General features: G+C 42.1%; 1 protein-coding gene across 1 annotated transcript in view; it reads right to left on the reverse strand.

The window, feature by feature from the left end:
- Positions 1 to 20680, reverse strand: part of Znf148 (zinc finger protein 148) — a 109101-nt gene extending 88421 nt beyond the window's left edge. The window contains exon 1 of the mRNA XM_042669537.1: positions 20479 to 20680. The gene's annotated coding sequence lies outside the window, so the exon portion shown is untranslated. The remainder of the gene's footprint in view (positions 1 to 20478) is intronic.
- Between the last annotated feature and the right edge of the window lie 281 nt (positions 20681 to 20961).

Here is a 20961-nt window from a genome sequence, read left to right on the forward strand (position 1 = left end):
ACCCCCAAAACTGACATACATATATACATACACACATACATACTTGCATGTATGCAAACAAGATGATACTAAAAGTCTTACAGTGGTTATACTGTAATACCCATGTTGCAGATTTCAAATATATATACTAATCTGAAAAAGTAACAATTCATTAAAAAATATCAAAGTATACTTCTCATACTTTTCTAAATTGTAATTTAATTAATTATTTTAGTTGGTACTAGAGTAGGAACTCAAGGCCTCTTGATTGCTAGGCAGGAACACTACTATTTGAGCCACACCTCTAGCCCTGGTGATCAAGTTAAGCAAAATTAACCAAGCACAGAAGATAAATATGGCATGTTTTTTGCTCATATGCAGAATCTACACCTAAAAAATCGTAAGATATGACTGCAAAATCGGGACTGTTTGTGAGGGAACACTAGCTGGTGGGAGGATAGGGGAAAGGAGATATGACAGGGGTATTATTGAAGTAAAATACATGTATGTATGGAAAATAGCAGAATGAAGCCCAACAGGCTATCATGGAACCACTTCAGAGAGACTGGATTGCCAAGGAAGAAGGTGCTTCTGGGTCCAGCTGGTCATACCTTAATAAAAGTTCCCAATGTCAACAACAACAACAAAAAGCAAAACCTGTTATAAAGGAAGAGTGTGATTTAAGAGATATATACATAGCCGGCGCAGGTGCTCACACCGTAATCCCAGCTACTCAAGAGGCTGAGATCTGAGGAGCGTGGTTCAAAGCCAGCCTAGGCAGGAAAGTCTGTGAGACACTGATCTCCAGTAAACCACTCAGAAAACCGGAAGTGGTACGGTGGCTCAAGTAGTAGAGCACTAGCCCTGAGCTGAAGAGATGAGGGACAGCGTCCAAGCCCCGAGTTCAAGCCCCACGACCAACAAAAAAAAAAAGTTATATACATAGAATAAATTTGAACATAGTACATTAAATGCATATGTTGTAAATATCACAATGAACCACTTTGTATAATAAATATTGTTTAAAGAAACAAATGTTAACTGTATCAAGAATATATAATAACCCTTCCCTTGGTAATATGGTTAAAATCAATTTCAATTAAGTAAACTAAAAGCAAATTACACTTGAAGTAACTTGAGCTCTGCATTACCCATGGAATCCTAAATCACAATCTGTCTCAAACTTACTTTCCTCACCTACAAATGAACTAGCTAAACTTGTTAAGCATCCAGATCTAAAATCTTATGTTCAAACATACTTTGACCTTTGATCATTCTAACAAGAACTATGGGGAAATAATTATAATACATGATACAGATACCAATTACACTCTGTATCACTTTCATAAGTTTAAAACACTTGGGAAAATTGTTCTGAAAATATTAATCAGGGTTTCTCAAAACCAGTACTACTGACATTCTGCCCTAGATAACTTGTTTCTTATAAAGATTGTCACGTACACTGTATGATGGTTAGCATCTACCAACCAGAAGCCAGTAGAATTTCCCAGGAAGACAATCAAAAAAAATAACTCCAGACACTCCCAAAATCACTTCTAGTTTAAGAACCACTATTCAGACCAAAATGCACTATAGCTTTTTGAAGATGGAAGAGGAAGAAAAAAAGAGTGTTTTTGGTTTAAGATATAGAGGAAAGGCTAGGACTGTTTTCTCACCCAACAATAAGGTCCAATTGCAATTCAGATATCATAAAAGACATGATACTCTTCTGTATGGGGCTGACAAAAAAAACCATTAACTAAATACTGTTGTGTGTTTCTTCTGTAGTAATAATGAGAACAGTACACAGTGCTGTAGGGGAAATCTACAGGTATTTTCTTTTTGTGTTTTTTTTTTTTTGGGGGGGGGGGGTCCGGTCGTGGGGCCTGAACTCTGGGCCTGGGCGCTGTCCCTCAGCTCTTCAGCTCAAGGCTAGCGCTCTACCACTTAAGCCACAGCGCCACTTCCGGCTTTTTTCTTTTTGCTTATATGGTGCCTCAGGCATGCAAGGCAAGCGCTCTACCACTGAGCCACCTTTCCAGCCCCTCTACAGGTATTTTCTATCTTTACTTTTGTTAAGCATCCTCCATGAAGAGGTTCAAAAATTTTGCTTTTGTTTTGGGTCCAGACTCCTTAAACAAGATTCTCCTGCATCAACCTCCTGAGTGTTGAGATTACAGGTCTGCAACCACCACTCCAGGTCCAAAGAACTGAGGTTAATGATGTTAACATAATTCTACACCTCCCTAGTATTTTAAGGAGACAAACATTCTCACATTACTTGCTACTTTCTAATCACTAAAATACTTGAATGAAAACCATATTCACTCAGTTAAATTATCATGGCATCTATTTTAATCAAATGTATGGTACAAATCTCATTAAAAGAAACTAACACTAAGGAATAGCTTTTATGTTTTTTTAAAGGTCAAAGGAATCCAGCAAAGAAAGTACATTTAAGCTAAAACATTTCATTAGAAAATTAAATGTTGCGACATTCACTTTATAGCTCTTTAATACTGCCTATAAAACCAAACAGACAAATACCCAGTTTCATTAGTCTATTCTTGGATAGGTCATCAGACTGGGAATAAGAGACCCAGAGTCTATATCCAGCTGCAAAACAGACTAGTAATCTCACACAAATTATTCACTCAGGCTAAGGTTCTACACCCATATCATGCTGACAATACTGAAAATCTGCCCAGAAAGAAGTAGAGACTACCTCCTACACCTAAAGGATAATTGCAAACATATAAATCCAAAAATCTGAAAATGATTTTATTTATAGCAACATTTAGCATAGCTGAAATTGTAGAAGTCTTTATCATTGCTCTTTACAAAATTAATCTTTTAATGTCTTTTAAAATCACACATGCCTGATTCTGCAAACTAAAGAAGTCATAATTATTATGTAAAACAAAAGGCTGTTTTAAATTCAAGCTGTAGAAAGGAACATCAACTCTGCATACCCTAACTTTAGCTTTTCGTCCACTACAAAATTATTTACTGGCACCACAGAAGTGCTTCGCAAAATCTGCCCATAGCCTAATTCTGGAAGGCCTTGGGACCAATTGTCAGTACAGAACAGGCCATTTTTATTAGGGCGCCCAATACAAGGCCAGAGGCTTCCGTTTGGCTCTTCATTTCATATAACGACTTGTCTAGTAAACCAAGTTCGGGGCCTGACCTTTTTCTCGCGGGCCATAAAGCTGGAAAGCACAGAGCAATTCCACAGCAGATTTGTAAAACCGCCTCGGGAAAGGGGAAGTCCATTAGCCCGGGGCACCCGCTGCCAGGCGGACTCCAGTGAGCCACCGAGGAGCACTCTCAGCGCTGCCCGTCCGCGGGAGGTCCCCGGGAGGTCCCCCGGCGGCCGCCGGGGCCCAGGGCCGTCCTCGCTCGGGAAAGCGCAAGCGCAGGCTTTCGGGCGCCGCTCGCTTGCGCCTCCCGCACACAGACGCTGGTCTGCGCGCGCACCCGCTCCCACACACAACAAAAGGAGCCGCGGGAGCCGCGTGCAGAGGTCTGCTCGCTCGCCCGCTCGCCCGCCCGCCCGCCCGCCCGCTCCACCAGGCCTCCTCTTGCCCCAGCCGGCACAGTTCAGGCGGCACCTCCGGACGGCCTGCGTCCGGCCCGACCCACACCTGGGCGGCTGCATACCGCGTCTTCGCAGGCCTGCCGCCCAGACTCGCAGCAAGGTCCCCTGGGCAGATTCGGCTCCGCTCTGGGAGCCCCAGATCCCACGAAGGGCTCTACTCATTCGACACCCCTACAACCCACGGCCTGTGGACTCTTTCCTGACTTTCCACTCATCAAAAAGTAGTATCCAACACAACCCAGCAGACTTGTAAATACCAGTCTTACAATGAATGAGTTCAGTAACTACTTCCCTAATCCTTCCTGTTCACACCTTAATCATTTTAGTTTTTCCTAAAAGAACTCTTTAAACCACCTTTCCGTTTTACTCTTGAAATTTACTTTTGAATACCATCTTCGTAAATCTCTTCCATGACATCCCTCATTTAGCAATTCAAATATCTCCAAAACTCTTTGTACAACTACTTAAATAAGTACTCTCCTAAGCAAACATCTTTTATCAGTCCTACCAAATCAATTCATAATTTTCTCAAATATTGTGTTTTTCTAGTCTGTTTACACATTCTCTCAAAACACTATCAAACGCAAAGTCTCCTACAAGTAGGCAAGAGCTCTACTACTGAGCTACATCTCAGCGCCAGCCCCAACAACTGTCAATCTTTCCAAACATTCTCTAACAATTTGTTTGAGTCATTCATAACCAGGCCAATCTCCCTATGACTAAGTCTGTACATAGTGACAAATACTTAATCAGGATCTTGCAGAGGATCAAATATCTATTTCATTCTATTCCCTTGGATATACACTAGTGTCTTCCCTCAAACTTCAAAGTTAAAAATCCTCCATTCCGGGCTGGGAAAGCGGCTCAGTGGTAGAGTGCTTGCCTTGCATGTATGAGGCCCTGGGTTCGATTCCCCAGCACCACATAAGCAAAAAGAAAAAAAGCCGGAAGTGGCGCTGTGGCTCAAGTGGTAGAGCGCTAGCCTTGAGCTGAAGAGCTGGGGGAAGCACCCAGACCCAGAGTTCAGACCCCACAACTGGAACCCCCCCCCCCAAAAAAAAAATAGTCTCACAGACTTTCTTGCCTGGGCTGGCTCTGAACAGCAATCCTCAGATCTCATCCGCCTGAGTAGCTGGGATTACAGGCATGAGCCACCAGCACCCTGCCCCTCTACCTTCTCAAGGATTCAAATTTTGCCTTACTAACTCTGGTAAATGACTACACGTTACAGAAGGAAAAAAGTTGTAATTGCCAAGGGACTAGAAACTGAACCTAATCCCTAAGGCCGTAAAGGAAGCTACACTAGGACAGAACAACACTGTTGTGCTTCTGTCACATTTTTGCCACTTTGTGTTTCTGCCATGCATATATTCTCTGAAATACAAAGTCACATGAAAAACTGATCTAATAGGAAAGGTAGGAAAGAAAGTACTCCTGCTCAGAGATTGAAAGAGTTAGCTATGTAAGAAATATAATCTAGGGCTGGGAAGGTGGCTCAGTGGTAGAGCGCTTGCCTTGCATGCATGAGGTCCTGGGTTCGATTCCTCAGCACCACATAAGCAAAAAGGAAAAAAAAAGCCGGAAGTGGTGCTGTAGCTCAAGTGGTAGAGCGCTAGCCTTGAGCTGAAGAGCTGAGGGACAGTGCCCAGGCCCAGAGTTCAGGCCCCACGAATGGACCCAAAAAAAAAAAAAGAAGAAAAGAAATATTATCTAAATAACGTTAGAAGAATACATCAAGCAAGTGCTTGATAGTACAAGGGAAAAAGGGTGGAAAACAAAGTTTGACAAAAATAGATACTACTACAGAACAAGACAAACTAAAGGTTGAAGGCAGAGTCAGAAGTAAAAGAATAAAATGCTGGTCTAGATCTTAATATCCTTAATCAAGTAAGTATATGGAAGATAAAGGATTTTTTTAAGTTAGTTATATTTGTTTCTGAAATTGGCAAAAAAAAAAAAAAAACTCCTTTGGAAATGTTGATTCAATGATAAGTCAGAACTAGAAATAAGCCAAGAAATATTTTCTGGGAGGCATCTATATACAGGTAAAATGGGAGGAGAAGGAAAACTGAGAACACTAACACATGTAATAAGCCAGCCACTGAGCAAAGCATCAGGAATTGCAGGTGGAAGCTAAAAAATCACAAGTTTGAGGCCAGTCTGAGGAAACATAACATCTCTTTTATTTAGAGGCCAGTTTGGGGAAACATAGCATCTCTTTTATTTAAAATAATCTAGACAACTGGTTTCTAGGTTTTTTGCTCTCTCTCCTGAGTGGCCTTTACTTTCTCTTTACTAAATAAGTTCTTTACAACTGTGGAAAATTAAAATAGAAATAAAAAGAATGGAAAAACAGGAGTTAAAGTCATGATAGAGGAGAAATGAGTAGCTATTTTAGATCACTCAAGATCTAAAAAAGATCTCTCTTCTTCCCAACTCTCATTCATTCCACTTTTCACCTGAACTCATTACATATAGTAATTATTTCCTAGGTAGCATATTTACTGCAAGGTACTCCTTCCCCTTTTCATCTTTTCATCTTATTTTTAATTATATTCGGGTCCACTCCTAACTCCTTGTTCATTTCTAGCCCATCCATTTACTAGATCCTAAGAGGATGTGAATGTTCTATTGTCAACCAACTGCATTATATCTTTTGCATTTCTAATCTACCTAATCTTTAATACTTTTTTCAATGTCTCATTTCTAATCCACAGATATCTCTCAGCAGAATTTATATCAGTAATTACATGTGAATGGTTATGATTCAGCAAGCTATTTATTTTATAAAGAAAGTGAAGGCACTATTAAATGTAACAAATCCGCCGGGCGCTGGTGGCTCACGCCTGTTATCCTAGCTACTCAGAAGGCTGAGATCTGAGGATCACGGTTCAAAGCCAGCCCGGGCAGGAGAGACTGTGAGACTCCTACCTCCAATAAACCACCAGAAAACCGGAAGTGGCGCTGTAGCTCAAGTGGTAGAGCGCTGGCCTTGAGCTGAAGAGCTGAGGGACAGTGCCCAGGCCCAGAGTTCAAGTCCCATGACCGACAAAAAAATAAATAAATAAATAAATAAATAAATGTAACAAATCCATCTATTTTTCTCAGTACTCACACCACAAAAACAACTTGGGATTTTATTATCTCTGGCCTGGACTGTCATGACCATTCCTTGCATCTCAAACCGAACACTTCCTGGACAACCTTTTTGTCTCCTGAGCTCCATCATTCTCCTACTCCTCCAGCTCATTAAAAGTCTTACAGCTGCTTGCTTCCCAGAGTCACTCCCACTCTTATTCTATCACTAAAAAAAGCTTTGCAGTTCACATTATTCATTTAAACCATTCCTTCTGCAACATCTACCAAGTACCAGTGTACTCTCGGGATCATCTATCTCTATCCATTGATTCTGATTTGTCCCAAATTCAGCCAATATTGTCAACCACTTCAACAACCTTCCTAACCTTCCTAAGAGCCTAAAATTTTCATCTTGCACTTCAGCCACACATACATAGTGAAAACAAGACCATCAATTGGAAGTAATGTAACTTCAGACATGTCTCTTCTTAAAACCACAACCATATATATTCTAGTTATATACCTGCTCTTTGTCAAGCAGTTTCATGTCACTGGAACATGATTTAGGCCTGTGCATCAGCTACTTCAGTACTGCCCTCTGTAGAATATCATGACTTTCCAATGTACTGTGTATCCCATGGACAGAAAAATATTCACGTTTTCTCCAAACTCATACATGAGGTATTAAGTACCACCAGAAAGCTATGAAATTTTCCACAACAGATTTATTCTAAATACAACCCTCGATCTCATTAACTAATCTAAATCATTTTCATATTTAAATCTTTAATCTTAGCAAACTCTCAATTCCTTCCATAAATCCCCCTCAAATCACACCTTCTCCACCTGTAATCCTCTTTACTTCTAAAATGCTATATCTTCATCCATCTGTTACTTCCTGTCTTATTTTGGAATAAGAGTTGTTCTTTTTTTCTTTTTTTAACTCAAGGCCTGGGCACTGTCCCTGTGCTTTTTCATTCAATGGCTAGCACTCTACTACTTGATCTCCACTTTCAGCTTTTCAGTGGTTAAGAGAAGATAAGAGTCTCTCAGATTTTTCTGCCCAGACTGGCTTTGAACCTTGATCCTTAGATCTTGAGTGTTCCGGGGGCTAGAATTACAGTCACAAGTCACCAGTGACCAACTGTTGTTATTCCTTCCTAAACTCTGTGTCTGTGTGCGTGTGCGTGCATGTATGCATGCGTGTGTGTGTTACAGATGATCAAACTGAGGTCCTTACACATGCTAGCCAAGTACTCACTCTACAACTCATTTTAGGTAGCGTCTTGTGAAGCCCAGGCTGACCTTCAACTCTCCTGCAGCCCAGGCTAGCCTCTGCCTTCCTGTTTCATCCACAATCTCTTGAGTATCTAGGATTACGAATGTATGTCACTACACCAAATCATTTCTATTCTTTTTTATACCTATCTCTTTTCCTTTTATTCCCACTACCATAATGCCAACTTAGATCTTCAACACTTAATAGTTTTGCCACCACCAGGGGCTGGGAAGGTGGCTCAGTGGTAGAGCGCTTGCCTTGCATGCATGAGGCCTGGGTTCGATTCCTCAGCACCACATAAGCAGAAAAAGCTGGAAGTGGCGCTGTGGCTCAAGTGGTACAGTGCTAGTCTTGAGCTGAAGAGCTGAAGGACAGTGCCAAGGCCCAGAGTTCAGGCCCCATGACCGGACCCCCCCCCCAAAAAAAATAGCCAAATAGTTTTGCCACCATCTTCCATCTCCCAGTTACCAAGTTCTCCTTCATTACAAAAGATCACCAGCTTAGCATTTTTTAGCTACCTCATTATTTTCTCACTCAAAAACCATCAATCATTCCCACTACATACTGAATCATTACAACTCCTTACGCTTCCAAAAAATAGAAACTATTCGGTTGTTTAACAAACATGGGATAGATAAAAATGGTATATTCACATAATGCAATCCCAAGATTGAAAAAAAAGAATTGCTTAACCTCATAGGCAAGAACAAAAAAAAAAAATATGATTTCACTTATCTAAACTTCAAAAACACACAGAACTACTATTACAACAGAGATACTGTGATAGTTACTGTGGACTGGAGGAATCATTCTGGAGGTAACACAAAAGGAGCCTTCTAGGTTATTAGAAATGGTCTAAATATGAACTGATAATACACAAATGTATTCACAAGAAAAATTATCCTGTATCTTTACGGTTACAATGCTTTGATTGATATAATATAGCAAATATATACACATATACGTATAAGTGGCAAATATACATACAGCTTTGTATATATACACATACACCTAAAATTTTAACAACCAATTTGGTATGCATTTTAAGATCTTCCATCTACTACTTTTTGGCTTTATTTCTCCCTACTCTTCAACATGAACTCTAAATCATAGCTAATCTAAACCATCAACCCCAAATATACGCAGAACTTTTCTCAGTTATATACACTAACTATCCTGCCTATTATCATCCTGCTTATTCAGGGTCTAAACTACAGTCCAATTTCTCCACAAAGCCCACTCTGACCAAAGCAGTCATACGTAGGTCAAAGATGGAAGCATGTACATTTTGCCCATAAATTCCTGGCGAACATGACTGCCACATATAAACAGATATTCTTCATGGAGCCTTCACATTCCTTCCCATAGAACCTTGTATACAGTAAGTATCTAAAAATATTCCCTAAGTCAGTAAATTCTGTAACCCGTCAAAAAGTATCCTGTAATTAATCTAACCCCTTCTCCTCATACCCATCTATTATTCTCTACTCACAATTCATTTGTTTACATATTTAATTATTTGAAAGTAATGCACCCATACTATCTACTCTAATGTACAACCCAGTATACTACACAAAAATACAATTCAATTGCAGATGCTGCCATCTGAATCTTTCCAATTATCCAGTTTCTGTACCTTAAATCATATCCCACACCTTCATTTCTAATCCTGTGGCTACCTAATTGATTCAAGCTTGTCTTGTTTTCCACTAGAAGCCTCTTATCTGGTCTTCTCACTTCCAATCTTACAATATTATCACACTACCCCCAATTCTGCATGGCCCAGCTACTATCAGTTTAAATTATCTAGGGTAGAGGGTATATCTAGATGGTAAAGCATTTGCCTAACATCTCCAACGCCTTGGGTTCAATCCACAGTAATGCTAAAGAAAAATATACACATACATATATGAAGATACATAAAAATAAACGGCTATTGGCTTACTTATCTACTCAAAACAACCTTGTCCAGAAGGTATATTATCAATTTCCTAAAGAGAAAACCGAGCCTCAGAAATGAAGTAATTCTCTATAATCATTAGATAAACTGAAGGGCCAAGATGAAAACTTAGCTTCTGTTTGTTTACTAAACATAACACTAAGCCGGGCGCTGGTGGCTCACGCCTGTAATCCTAGCTACTCAGGAGGCTGAGATCTGAGGATCGTGGTTCAAAGCCAGCCCGGGCAGGAGAGACCATGAGACTCCTATCTCCAATAAACCACCGGAAAACCGGAAGTGGCGCTGTAGCTCAAGTGGTAGAGCGCTCGCCTTGAGCTGAAGAGCTGAGGGACAGCGCCCAGGCCCAAAGTTCAAGCCCCACGACCGACAAAAAAAAAAAAAAAAAAAAAAAAAAAAAAAACATAACACTACATAAAATCAAATACAGGGCTGGGAAGGTGGCTCAGTGGTAGAGCGCTTGCCTTGCATGCCTGAGGCCCTGGGTTCGATTCCTCAGCACCACATAAGCAAAAAGAAAAGAGCCGGAAGTGGCGCTGTGGCTCAAGTGGTAGAGCGCTAGCCTTGAGCTGAAGAGCTGAGGGACAGTGCCCAGGCCCAGAGTTCAGGCCCCACGACTGGACCCCAAAAAAAAAAAAAAAAAAATCAAATACAAATTACTTAGCTTAGCTCTTAAGGTCATCCATTATCTACCAATCCAAACTGACTTCCTACTTTCTATCACATTATACCTTAGTCATGAACTTATTGTTCCAAAATACAGATTGAGATGAATTACTCATGAAATCAGTTTACTAAGTGACATACAGCTGTGTCTTCATGACTAACCCAGCCAAGCATATCCAACAACTGGATGGGAAGGGTATGGAAAGGATTGTCACTATATTAAATTTTTGTACATGCATTTATACACACATGTTAAGTGAAGAAGTGAAGAAATATGGGTCATATAGCTTAAATATTAATAACTGACTTTCCCCATAGTTCCTAGGATTCTTACTTCCATTGTTTTTGTTTATACTAGTTCCTCAAGTTGGAATGCTGTTTCTGTAACCTCTGCCTACTCCATCAGATGTACCTATCCCTTCAAAAACTAGTTAAAATTCTACTTTTTAGAAAAATGTGGCCCACCCAAACTGGTCATGAATTTGAGATCCTCCTTAGCCTCCTGAGTGTTGGCATGGGCTACCATACCTAGCTTTAAAATTACACATCTAGGGGCTGGGAAGGTGGCTCAGTGGTAGAGCACTTGCCTTGCATGCATGAGGCCCTGGGTTCGATTCCTCAACACCACATAAGAAAAAGGCCAGCCGTAAGCCGGGTGCTGGTGGCTCACGCCTGTAATCCTAGCTACTCAGGAGGCTGAGATCTGAGGATCGCGGTTCAAAGCCAGCCCAGGCAGGAGAGACCATGAGACTCCTATCTCCAATAAACCACCAGAAAACCGGAAGTGGCGCTGTAGCTCAAGTGGTAGAGCGCTCGCCTTGAGCTGAAGAGCTTGAGGGACAGCGCCCAGGCCCAGAGTTCAAGCCCCACGACCAACAAAAAATAGAAAAAAAGAAAAAAGCCAGAAGTGGCGCTTTGGCTCAAGTGGTAGAGCGCTAGCCTTGAGCTGAAGAGCTGAGGGACAGCACCCAGGCCCAGAGTTCAGGCCCCACGACCGGACACACACACAAAAAATAAAATAAAATAAAATTACACATCTATATCACTAAAATGCTCTCTCAAGTTCTCTCACAGTCAAGGGGAGTATAAGACTAGGTATTTTTCTTAAGATACATTTGTGATCATAGTAAAGCTTTTTCTGTATAAGTCTAGACTCCCTACCAGAATATAAATGCGAAAGTATTTATTCCTAGTTGCATCTAATGATGCTTTTGCATAGAATAAATGTGCATTATCTGTCAAAGAAGACTCATCCCATCATTTTCTGAAGTCCTCAACTACAAATTACATTCCTACCACATTCCAAACTTCTGCCATCTTCCTCCTTGATACAGCCATTTCAAAAATTCTTTTTTAGCTGGGTGCCGGTGGCTCACACCTGTAAGCCTAGCTACTCAGGAGGCTGAGATCTGAGGATCACGGCTCAAAGCCAGCCCAGGCAAGCAAGTCCACAAGACTCTTACCTCCAATAAAACAATAAACTAGAAAACCAGAAGTGGCGCTATAGCTCAAGCGGTAGAAAGCTTGCCTTGAGCTGAAGAGCTAGCTGAAGGACTGCACCCAAGCCAATGACAAAAAAAAAAAAAATCTTTTTACTTCCAGTTTATGCTTTCCTCTAAATATAACCTGTCGTATTTTAATAATCTTTTCAGAATAATCCTTACTACCAGGTATCACTTTTTTCCCTGTGGGCTTATCTTCTACCTTATTCCTAGTTCTCTAGCATCCACATATTGATCTTATACTCTTTAAACAATTTTTTCCTTCTTCACCTTCTCTTCAGCTGGACCTCCTCAAATTATTTAATTTCTAGCACATATATTTTTATTAACCCCATTACATCCTGTGTATAAAAAGGCAAGTTATAGATCAGTAAGAAACAAAAAAATATACAGATAATTTAGATAACTTAAAATTGTCTCAAAGACCTTCTAATCACTCATTTATTCAGTAAACATACATCCCACTGGACACATACCCTCAGTTCTATTCTGTAATTCAAGAAGTAGCTTTGAGAAAAGTGTACAGGAAAATGCCAAGACAACTGGACCAAATTGACTAGTGCTCTTCATTCACAGAAACCAAAGAATACATAGGATATTGATTCAGAGAAAAAAAAAACTAGAAGTTACACTGGATATAAATTGATATAGACTGCACAACTGTTGCAGGAGGCTCAATATCTACCCAACAAATGTGAATTTGAAAAGGAAACAAACCAGGTCTGGGAATGTGGCCTAGTGGTGAGTGCTTGCCTAGCATGCATTACTCAGCATCACATAAACAGAAAAAGCCAGAAGTGGCATTGTGGCTCAAGTGGTAGAGTGCTAGCCTTGAGCAAAAAGGAGCTCAGGGATGGTGTCCAGGCCAAACCCCAAGACTGGCAAAAAACAAACAAACAAACAAACAAAAAGTTAAAGTAGCTAAAACGAAAAATGCAGAAAGTATTCTGACAAAAATAGATCCACACAAACCCTCAAAGCAAGGACAGCCCAGAATGGTATAATCCAAGCACTGAAGGATTAACTGCCAACCCAAACTGATCTACCCAGCGAAACTATCATTTACATTAGCTAGTAAACCAAAACATTCCTTGACAAACATTAAAGGAATTCATAATCACTAAACCAGCATTACAAAGAATTCAAAAAGGAGGAATACAATCTGAATAAAATCAAAATCAAAGAAACGCATCAGACAAAAATCATTAGATCAATTTAGTAAACATACGAGGAAAAACCAAAATACAGGAAATCGAGAAAATGGCAGCAAACATGACACATCTCTCTATAATAACCCTAAATATTAATGGACTCAGTTCTCTAATCAAAATAGCAGACTGCATAAAAAATAAAGTCCATCCATTGTTTGCATTGTTTTGGGTTATTTTTGAATTGATTAAAGCTTCCATTAATTATGATATCTTTTAATATATTACTTGTATTAATCTCTGATCTTAGATAGAATTCAGATACAGACATTTGCCCAAAACAATATACCTTTAGATACAAAGAACCATCAAGAACATCATAAATGTGGCCAATCTAACTTTGGAAAATAGCCCTATTGCAAAAAAAAAAGAAAGAAAATTGGGGTGAGGACAGCTCTCTGGGTGGCTCCTTTCCTGTCCCCTAGCCCAGCCCTGAGTGGAAGAGGACAGAACACAAAAATTAATTAATTAATTAATTAAAATAATAGATCCTGACTGCAGATTTATTCTAGGGCTGTAACAGTAATTTGGAAGCATTTAGTTTTTCTCTGAAATCTCTAAGGAATTCTTTCAAATATCCAGCTAAAGTATAGTCCATTTAAATTCTTTCCCCACCTTAGCCACTATTCTCCATTTTTCCATTCTTGGTGAACTTATCATAAACTATCTTGCTCAAAATAATGAGTGTTTGTAAACAAATATGCACAGAAACTATCCATATATTCATAATCAGTGTAATCCTCTTTAAAGTAAGTTACCTTGAGGCTATCATTTATCGATTCATTCTATCCATTCAACCTTCTGATACAGTAAACCAACATTTAGCTAGTACCTGACTAATGCCAACCTGTTTTCCAAAGTCAGTTAAGAAAATCATTCCCAGGGCTGGGAAGGTGGCTCAGTGGTAGAGTGCTTGCCTTGCATGCCTGAGGCCCTGGGTTCAATTCCTCAGCACCACCTAAGCAAAAAGAAAAAACCCGGAAGTGGCGCTGTGGCTCAAGTGGTAGAGTGCTAGCCTTGAGCTGAAGAGCTGAGGGACAGCACCCAGGCCCAAAGTTCAAGCCCCACGACCGGACCCAAAAAAAAAAAAAAAGAAAGAAAGAAAATCATTCCCATTTCTTTGACTGAATTAAAGCAGAACGATTCTTTATTTACACAGTTTGGTAACAAATGACCATTTGTAAAAATCGAATTTTTCAGAGGAAAAATACTTGTCAGCAAAGACTATTCAAGCTAACATGTCTCATTTATAAATGTACCATCTTGGGGAGGGGTGAATGAGAATGTTGGAAAGGGGTAACACTGATCAAGATATATTGTATTCATAAACTTATATGTTAAATGGCAACTCCTTTGTACAACTACCTAAAGATAACAAATATAAAAATTTAAAACACACAAAAGACTATAAAGTGGAAAGAATACAAACAAAATGTATCATCTTGGAGGATTTCTGAACTCCTAAAAATAAGGAACATGGCTTTCTTTTACAGGTCCTTCCTCCAATAGTACACAATACCTACTCAATAAATAATTTTATAAAATGGCTCGAGGCTCAAAGGTAATTTAAAAAAGATGTTCCAAAAAGTCCCAGACACCACTGAAAACGACTGCCAAAATATTAAAATTCTTAGCCTGATGTAGTGTCTCAAGTCTGTAATCCCAGGTACTTAGGAGACAGAGATCAAAGAATAGCAGTTTAAGGACCAACCAGACTATCTCAACCAGGTTACAGTGACATCATCCCCCAGGACTATCAGTAAGCACACAAGTGGAAGAATTGCAGCTCAGGCCTATGGAGACATAAATTGAGACTCTATCTCAAAAAACACCAATATAAAAAGATGAGTGGTAGATTGTATGCCCAGTAAAAGTAAGTCCCTAAATTTAATCTCCAAATTGAAAAAGAAAAGTCACCAAATTAAAAAAGAAAAATTAAAATTCTCATCTGGAGTTGGTTGTTTTTTGTTGCTGTTTTGAGCACCAGCTCTAGAGCCTGAACTCATGGCCTGGGCAACGTTCCTGAGCACTTTTGCTCAAGGCTAGCATTCTACCACTTGAGTCACAGCTTTACTTCCAGCTTTTTGTGGTTAATAGTAGATGAGTGTCTCTGGGACTTTTCCTGCCCAGGCTGGCTTTGAACCAATGGCTCATGCCTGTAATACTAACTACTCAAGAGGCTGAGACCTAATGACCTGAGTTTGATGCCATTCCGAGCAGTCCATGAAGCTCCAATTTACCACCAATAAGCCAGAAATAGAGCTGTGACTCAAGTGGCAGAGCCTTAGCCTTGAGGGAAAAAAAAAAAGCTAAGGGACAGCACATAGGCGATGAGTTCAAGCCCCAGGACTGACTCCAATTTTTAAAAAAGCCCCTACTGTCCTGACCCAGACCAATTCACTCCAGATTAAACAAGACTCAGTCTTTGATCTCACCCCTTCAGTGATCATGAATCCCCTCTAATTCATTCTCTTCTTCCCTTAATTAAAAACCTGCCAGCCAGACACCAGTAGCTCACACCTGTAATCCTAGCTACTCAGGAGGCTGAGAGCTGAAGAGCATAGTTCAAAGCCAGCCTGGGTAGCAAAGTCCCTGAGATTCTTATCTCCAGTTAACCACCAGAAAACCAAAGTAGAGCTGTGGCTCAAAGTGACAGAATGCTAGCTTTGAGCAGAAAAGCTCAGGGACATTGTCCAGGCCCTGAGTCCAGAGTTAAGATATTCCTTCTGTTCTTCATTCTTTCACTATATAGACAAAATATCCCTACAGCATACACTCCCACTAACACCACTATTTTCTAGTAGTAATTCAACAGGTATTAATTAAAAATTAAGAATCAATCCAAGTTGATCAGCAATGACTCATGCTTGTAATCCTAGCTACTCAGAAAGCTGAGATTTGAGACTATCAGTTCAAAGTCAGACAAAGTAAGAGTCTGTGAGACTCTTCTCCTATTAACTACCGAAAACCCAGAAGCAGAGCTGAGGCTCAAGTGGAAGAATGCCAGTCTTATGCAAAAAAAGCTAAGGGGCAGCACCTGGATCCTGAATTCAAGACCTAGTACAGGCACAGGCACAGGAGCATGTGCACATACACATACATGCAAGTGCACAAACATACACTAAGAACCAAATTGCTGGGTTTCCCCAGAGATTAAACCCTACTGCTCTTTTTCTTCCTCTCCTTATCACATTCTGTATTTCTTCCCTACCTCACCCCCTCAGAAAAAATAAGAAGAATTGTAGGACTGGGTATGTGGCTTAGTGGCAGAGTGCTTGCCCAACATACATGAAGCCCTAGGTTCAATTCCTCAGTACCACATAAACAGAAAAAGGCAGAAATGGCATTGTGGCTCAAGTGGTAGAGAGCTAGCCTTGAGCAAAAACAGAAGCTCAGGGACAGTGCCCAAGCCCTGAGTTTAAGTCCCAGGACTGGCAAAAAAAAAAAAAGTATTGCAGCAAGGAGCTGGGCAGAGTAGCTTATGCCTATAATCCTAGCTACATGATTGGCAGATATAGGAAGACAGAAGTTCAAGGTACCGGAGGGGGTTACTCCATCTCAACCAATAAGAGGCCAGGTACCAACTTTTGTCATCCCAACTATTCCAGAAGTATAAATAGGATGATTTTGTTCCAAGAAAACCTCGGCCGAAATGTAATACCTCATTAGAAAAGTAACAAAAGAAAAAAAGAGAGATCAGGTCGGGACTGGGAAAGTGGCTCAGTGGTAGAGCGCTTGCCTTGCATGCCTGAGGCCCTGGGTTCGATTCCTCAGCACCACATAAGCAAAAAGAAAAAAGCCGGAAATGGCACTGTGGCTCAAGTGGTAGAGCGCTAGCCTTGAGCTGAAGAGCTGAGGGACAGCGCCCAGGCCCAGAGTTCAGGCCCCATGACCGGACTCAAAAAAAAAAAAAAAAAAAAAAAAGAGAGATCAGGTGGTAGAGCTCCGGCCTGGCAGGTCCAAGGTCCTGAGTTCAAATCCCAGTGCCACCAAATAAATAAGACAGGGAGAAAGGAAGAGAGGGAGAAAAAGTGGGCAATCATTCAGGAACCATTTTAATGCCTTTCCAGATTCCATGTACTAAAATTCTTCAGAAAACTATCAAAGATTACTGCAACCTGTTAACTAATTCCAAAATGAACAATCATCATTATCAAGCATGCCTATTTCTAAAGATCAAATCTAATGCCACAAAGATGCTGTTTCCCACAACATAGTTTTCCTTGGATTGATCCAAACTTCCCTTTATTATTAGACAGAATTGTATTTAGTATTTTCAGTCTATACTTAAAAACGCTTCTCTCTACTTCAGCAAAGCCTTCAGATTAAAAGGCTTACCATAGTGGGGAAGTCAAGAGATACAGACTAAAATTGTTAGGCTTTAAAAGGTCTAAGAATAATATTTAAAGTCATAAGCATCAAATAAAGGAAACAATACTACCTATAATAGAGAAAGGAGGAGAGAAAGGATTTAAAAAAAGATTAGTATAAGCCATATCAATCTTTCTCACTTATGAAAGTCTGACTCCTAGTTACTCAGGAGGCTGAGATCTGGAAGACTGCAGTTTGAGGACAACTGGGCCCTAGATGCCATCCCCAAAATAATCAGCTAAATGCAGGGCTGGAAGCATGGCACAAAATATAAGGCACTAGCCTACCAAGGGTACAGCCCTGAGTTCAAAGCCTAGTACCACTGGGAAAAAAAAAAAAAGGCTGAAATAATGGAGCCAGCCATGGCAGTGTATGCCTATGATTCCAGCACTAGAGTGGCTGAAGCAGGACAGAAAAGTTTGAGGCCAGGCTGGGCTACAATGCAAGTTGGAGGTCAGCCTGGGCTACATAGTAAGACCTTGTCTCAAAAATGGCATACGCCTATTACTTGAAGATCTGAAGAGAAGCATGAAAAGAACTAATATATTAGTGCTTAGAAGCTGCAGTTTCTGGAAAGCAGAACTGCAATGGACAGGTACAGAGGGAGCTACAATTTTTTTAAATTATATCCACGTATTATTATTTCATATTTTTAAAGGGGGATGAGGGCAAAAAATGGCATGCTATATTTAAGGGCATTATACTTACAATAAAGGAAAGATAACATTCAGTACTAATGAGGAGGAAGAAAACTGGCTCTCTCAAACTACGGTTAACAATAAAAATGTGCACATCATGCTATGTAAAACAAGCAAGCCCTTTTAAAAAGTCACTAAATCTAAATGTACTGATAGAAAGCTTGCCAAGGTGCTCAAATAATGCAAACCTGGATTATTTCTATAAGAAAATTTGTAGTGAAAGAAAAATTCCCTCTACTCTAATGCTAAATTAGCATCCCTCTATAGAGCTATTTGCTAAATGACATATTTCACTCCATTTTCCCCATTCATCTCTTCACCTTCAATAACCATAAAAAGATTTTTCACACTTAACATACTTATTACACTTTTTCCAGCTGGAAAACAATTACAACATAATGTGGATATAGTTTCTTTTAATACCAAAAGGTAAATAACATCGAGGTAAATATTAAAAGCACAGTCCTCACTCAAAATTCCCTCCTGGAAATCAGGTCTGGGATGGGCTCTGTAAATCAACAGACTTAGTTCATTTCCTGACAGATGTTAACTGTCCCTCTAACCTGGGTTTAGAATATTCCAGTCATTTGGTCTCTTAAGATTCCCCTAGATCTCAGATAACTGATCCTCACCTCCTGACAACCTAAGACCAAAACAGATTCTGTAGCTCCCCCATTTTTCATGCTTACATTTTGCTTACAGCTTTATTTTCCTCAACACAACCATGTCTCAGTGAGACAGTACAAGGAGAACTGTGAATAGTGAAAAATCTCCCGCCAACCCCAGAAGTACAGAACCAGTCCAGCAAATTAAGACTCATTTGCGTCCAGCTACAAATGGAGCCTTTAAAAAGTGGTCGTGATGCATAAACTTCCCCCAACACCACCGACTACAATCTTGAGTATGGCAACCTAGGCATGGCACCCGCTCTCTCGGACCACTTCAGCTGGGCAGTCAAGAAGAAAACGGCCAAGCCAAGTAATTTCCATTGCCAGCATAGTGTTCTTGCAGCCTCTGATAAGTGACAATACTTCAAATTTGCTAAACTCCATGGCCTCAAGAATTCCCATAGCCCAGGCTGTTTCTCAAGGTTTGTCTCAGAGGTTTTTATACTCAGTAGGGCAGGACTGAAATGAGTCAGACCAAGGTCTAAATCCTCAGTGACCCCACAATCAACCTTGGCCCCGACCCGCACACTTACCAGATGCCATCTACTGAGGATCCCAAACAGGTTCGGAACTAGGCCATGCTGGCCCATCTGGAATAACTCTTTAGTCCTTGGGCCAGCATTTGTTAATTATGCTACATCTGTCTATTCTATTATGCATTCCCTGCATCTTCTCTCTTAATATTTCGCCCTCCCTCTGGCTTCCAACGCTCTCCTTTCTACCCGCGGCAAGTCCTCAGTCCCTTCTTTCTTGCCTTTAGAAACCCTTCCGTTCTTTCCAGAATCAAATATCCCTTAACAGATGTGCACAATGAACACCCCTCGGAATCCTCCAGACTCCTCGCCACGGCCGCCCCCTGCATTCCTCCACCTAGCCCGCATCTTCCCTCCGGCCTCCGGCCGCCGCTTTCACGCTCGCACCACGTTTCCTGCAAGCATTCCCTTGCCTCCAAACCCGGGCCCTTCCTTCCCTTCTCCCCGAGAGCGCACTCGGGCAGCCACGGTGACTGCGGCCTGCCGAGCCCACGGCACTGCACCAGGCACGGCGCGCAGACAGGACACCTGGGGTCTTCTCCGGCCTCCTCACACCCACAGGCGGCACCACGGGCCTCCCCGCGCGAGCATCCCACCGCCTTCCCCACCCGGTCACCCCCCTGCACACTCTCACACACACACACCACGTCAGGCCGCGGAGGCCGCCCGCTCGCCTCCGCCAACCCCCCCCCCCCCCCCGTCATGCTCCGCTCTCAATCCCCGCAACCCACCATCCTCGCCCGGCTTCCTCCCGTCCCCCACCAAAGCCAGCCCGGCGCGGCCCTGGGCCTCGGCCGGCCGCTCCCCGGGCCGTCCCCCCTCCCGCCTCGCTGTGGCTCCCCTTCCCGGTCACGCCGTTACCGCCGCGCGCTCCCCCCCCCCCCGCCACCCCCTCCCCGTCCTCCCCCGGGCCCGGGCCTGCCAGGCCCAGCGTTTACCGCGGGCCGCCGGGCGGACGGGCAGACGGGCGCCGAGTCGCGCGGTCACCAACGGCAGCCGACGGCAGCTCCCACCTTCCTACGGGGCCTGGAGAGGAGGGGAAGGGGGGAGGGGGGAGAACTTTGGCTGTGGCAGCTTCGGCAACAGCTCCCACCCCTGCGCCTTTCTCCTCTTCCTCCCCCTCCTCCTCCTCCTCCTCTTCCTCCTTCTCTTCCTCCTCCCAGAGCAGTCGAGAGGCAGACATGCCGTGGCTAGAGCGCCGCCGCCGCTGCCGCCGCCGCCGCTGCCGCGCGGTGCACTGTGGGAAGCCCCGCACACGGGAAGCGCGCTGCGGCGCCCGCCCTCGCCCTCGCCCTCACCCGGCTCGGCGACCCGGCCGCGAGACCCAGCGTGGCTTCGGTTCCGGTGCCTGCGTGTCACCAGCCCGGCGTGGCCGGGGATGCTGGCCTGGTGCCTCCGCGGCCTCCCCCGCCCGCGACGGG

Source organism: Dipodomys spectabilis, unplaced genomic scaffold, assembly GCF_019054845.1.
Source record: "Dipodomys spectabilis isolate Male_0828 unplaced genomic scaffold, ASM1905484v1 ptg000017l, whole genome shotgun sequence".
Classification (NCBI taxonomy): Eukaryota; Metazoa; Chordata; class Mammalia; order Rodentia; family Heteromyidae; genus Dipodomys; species Dipodomys spectabilis.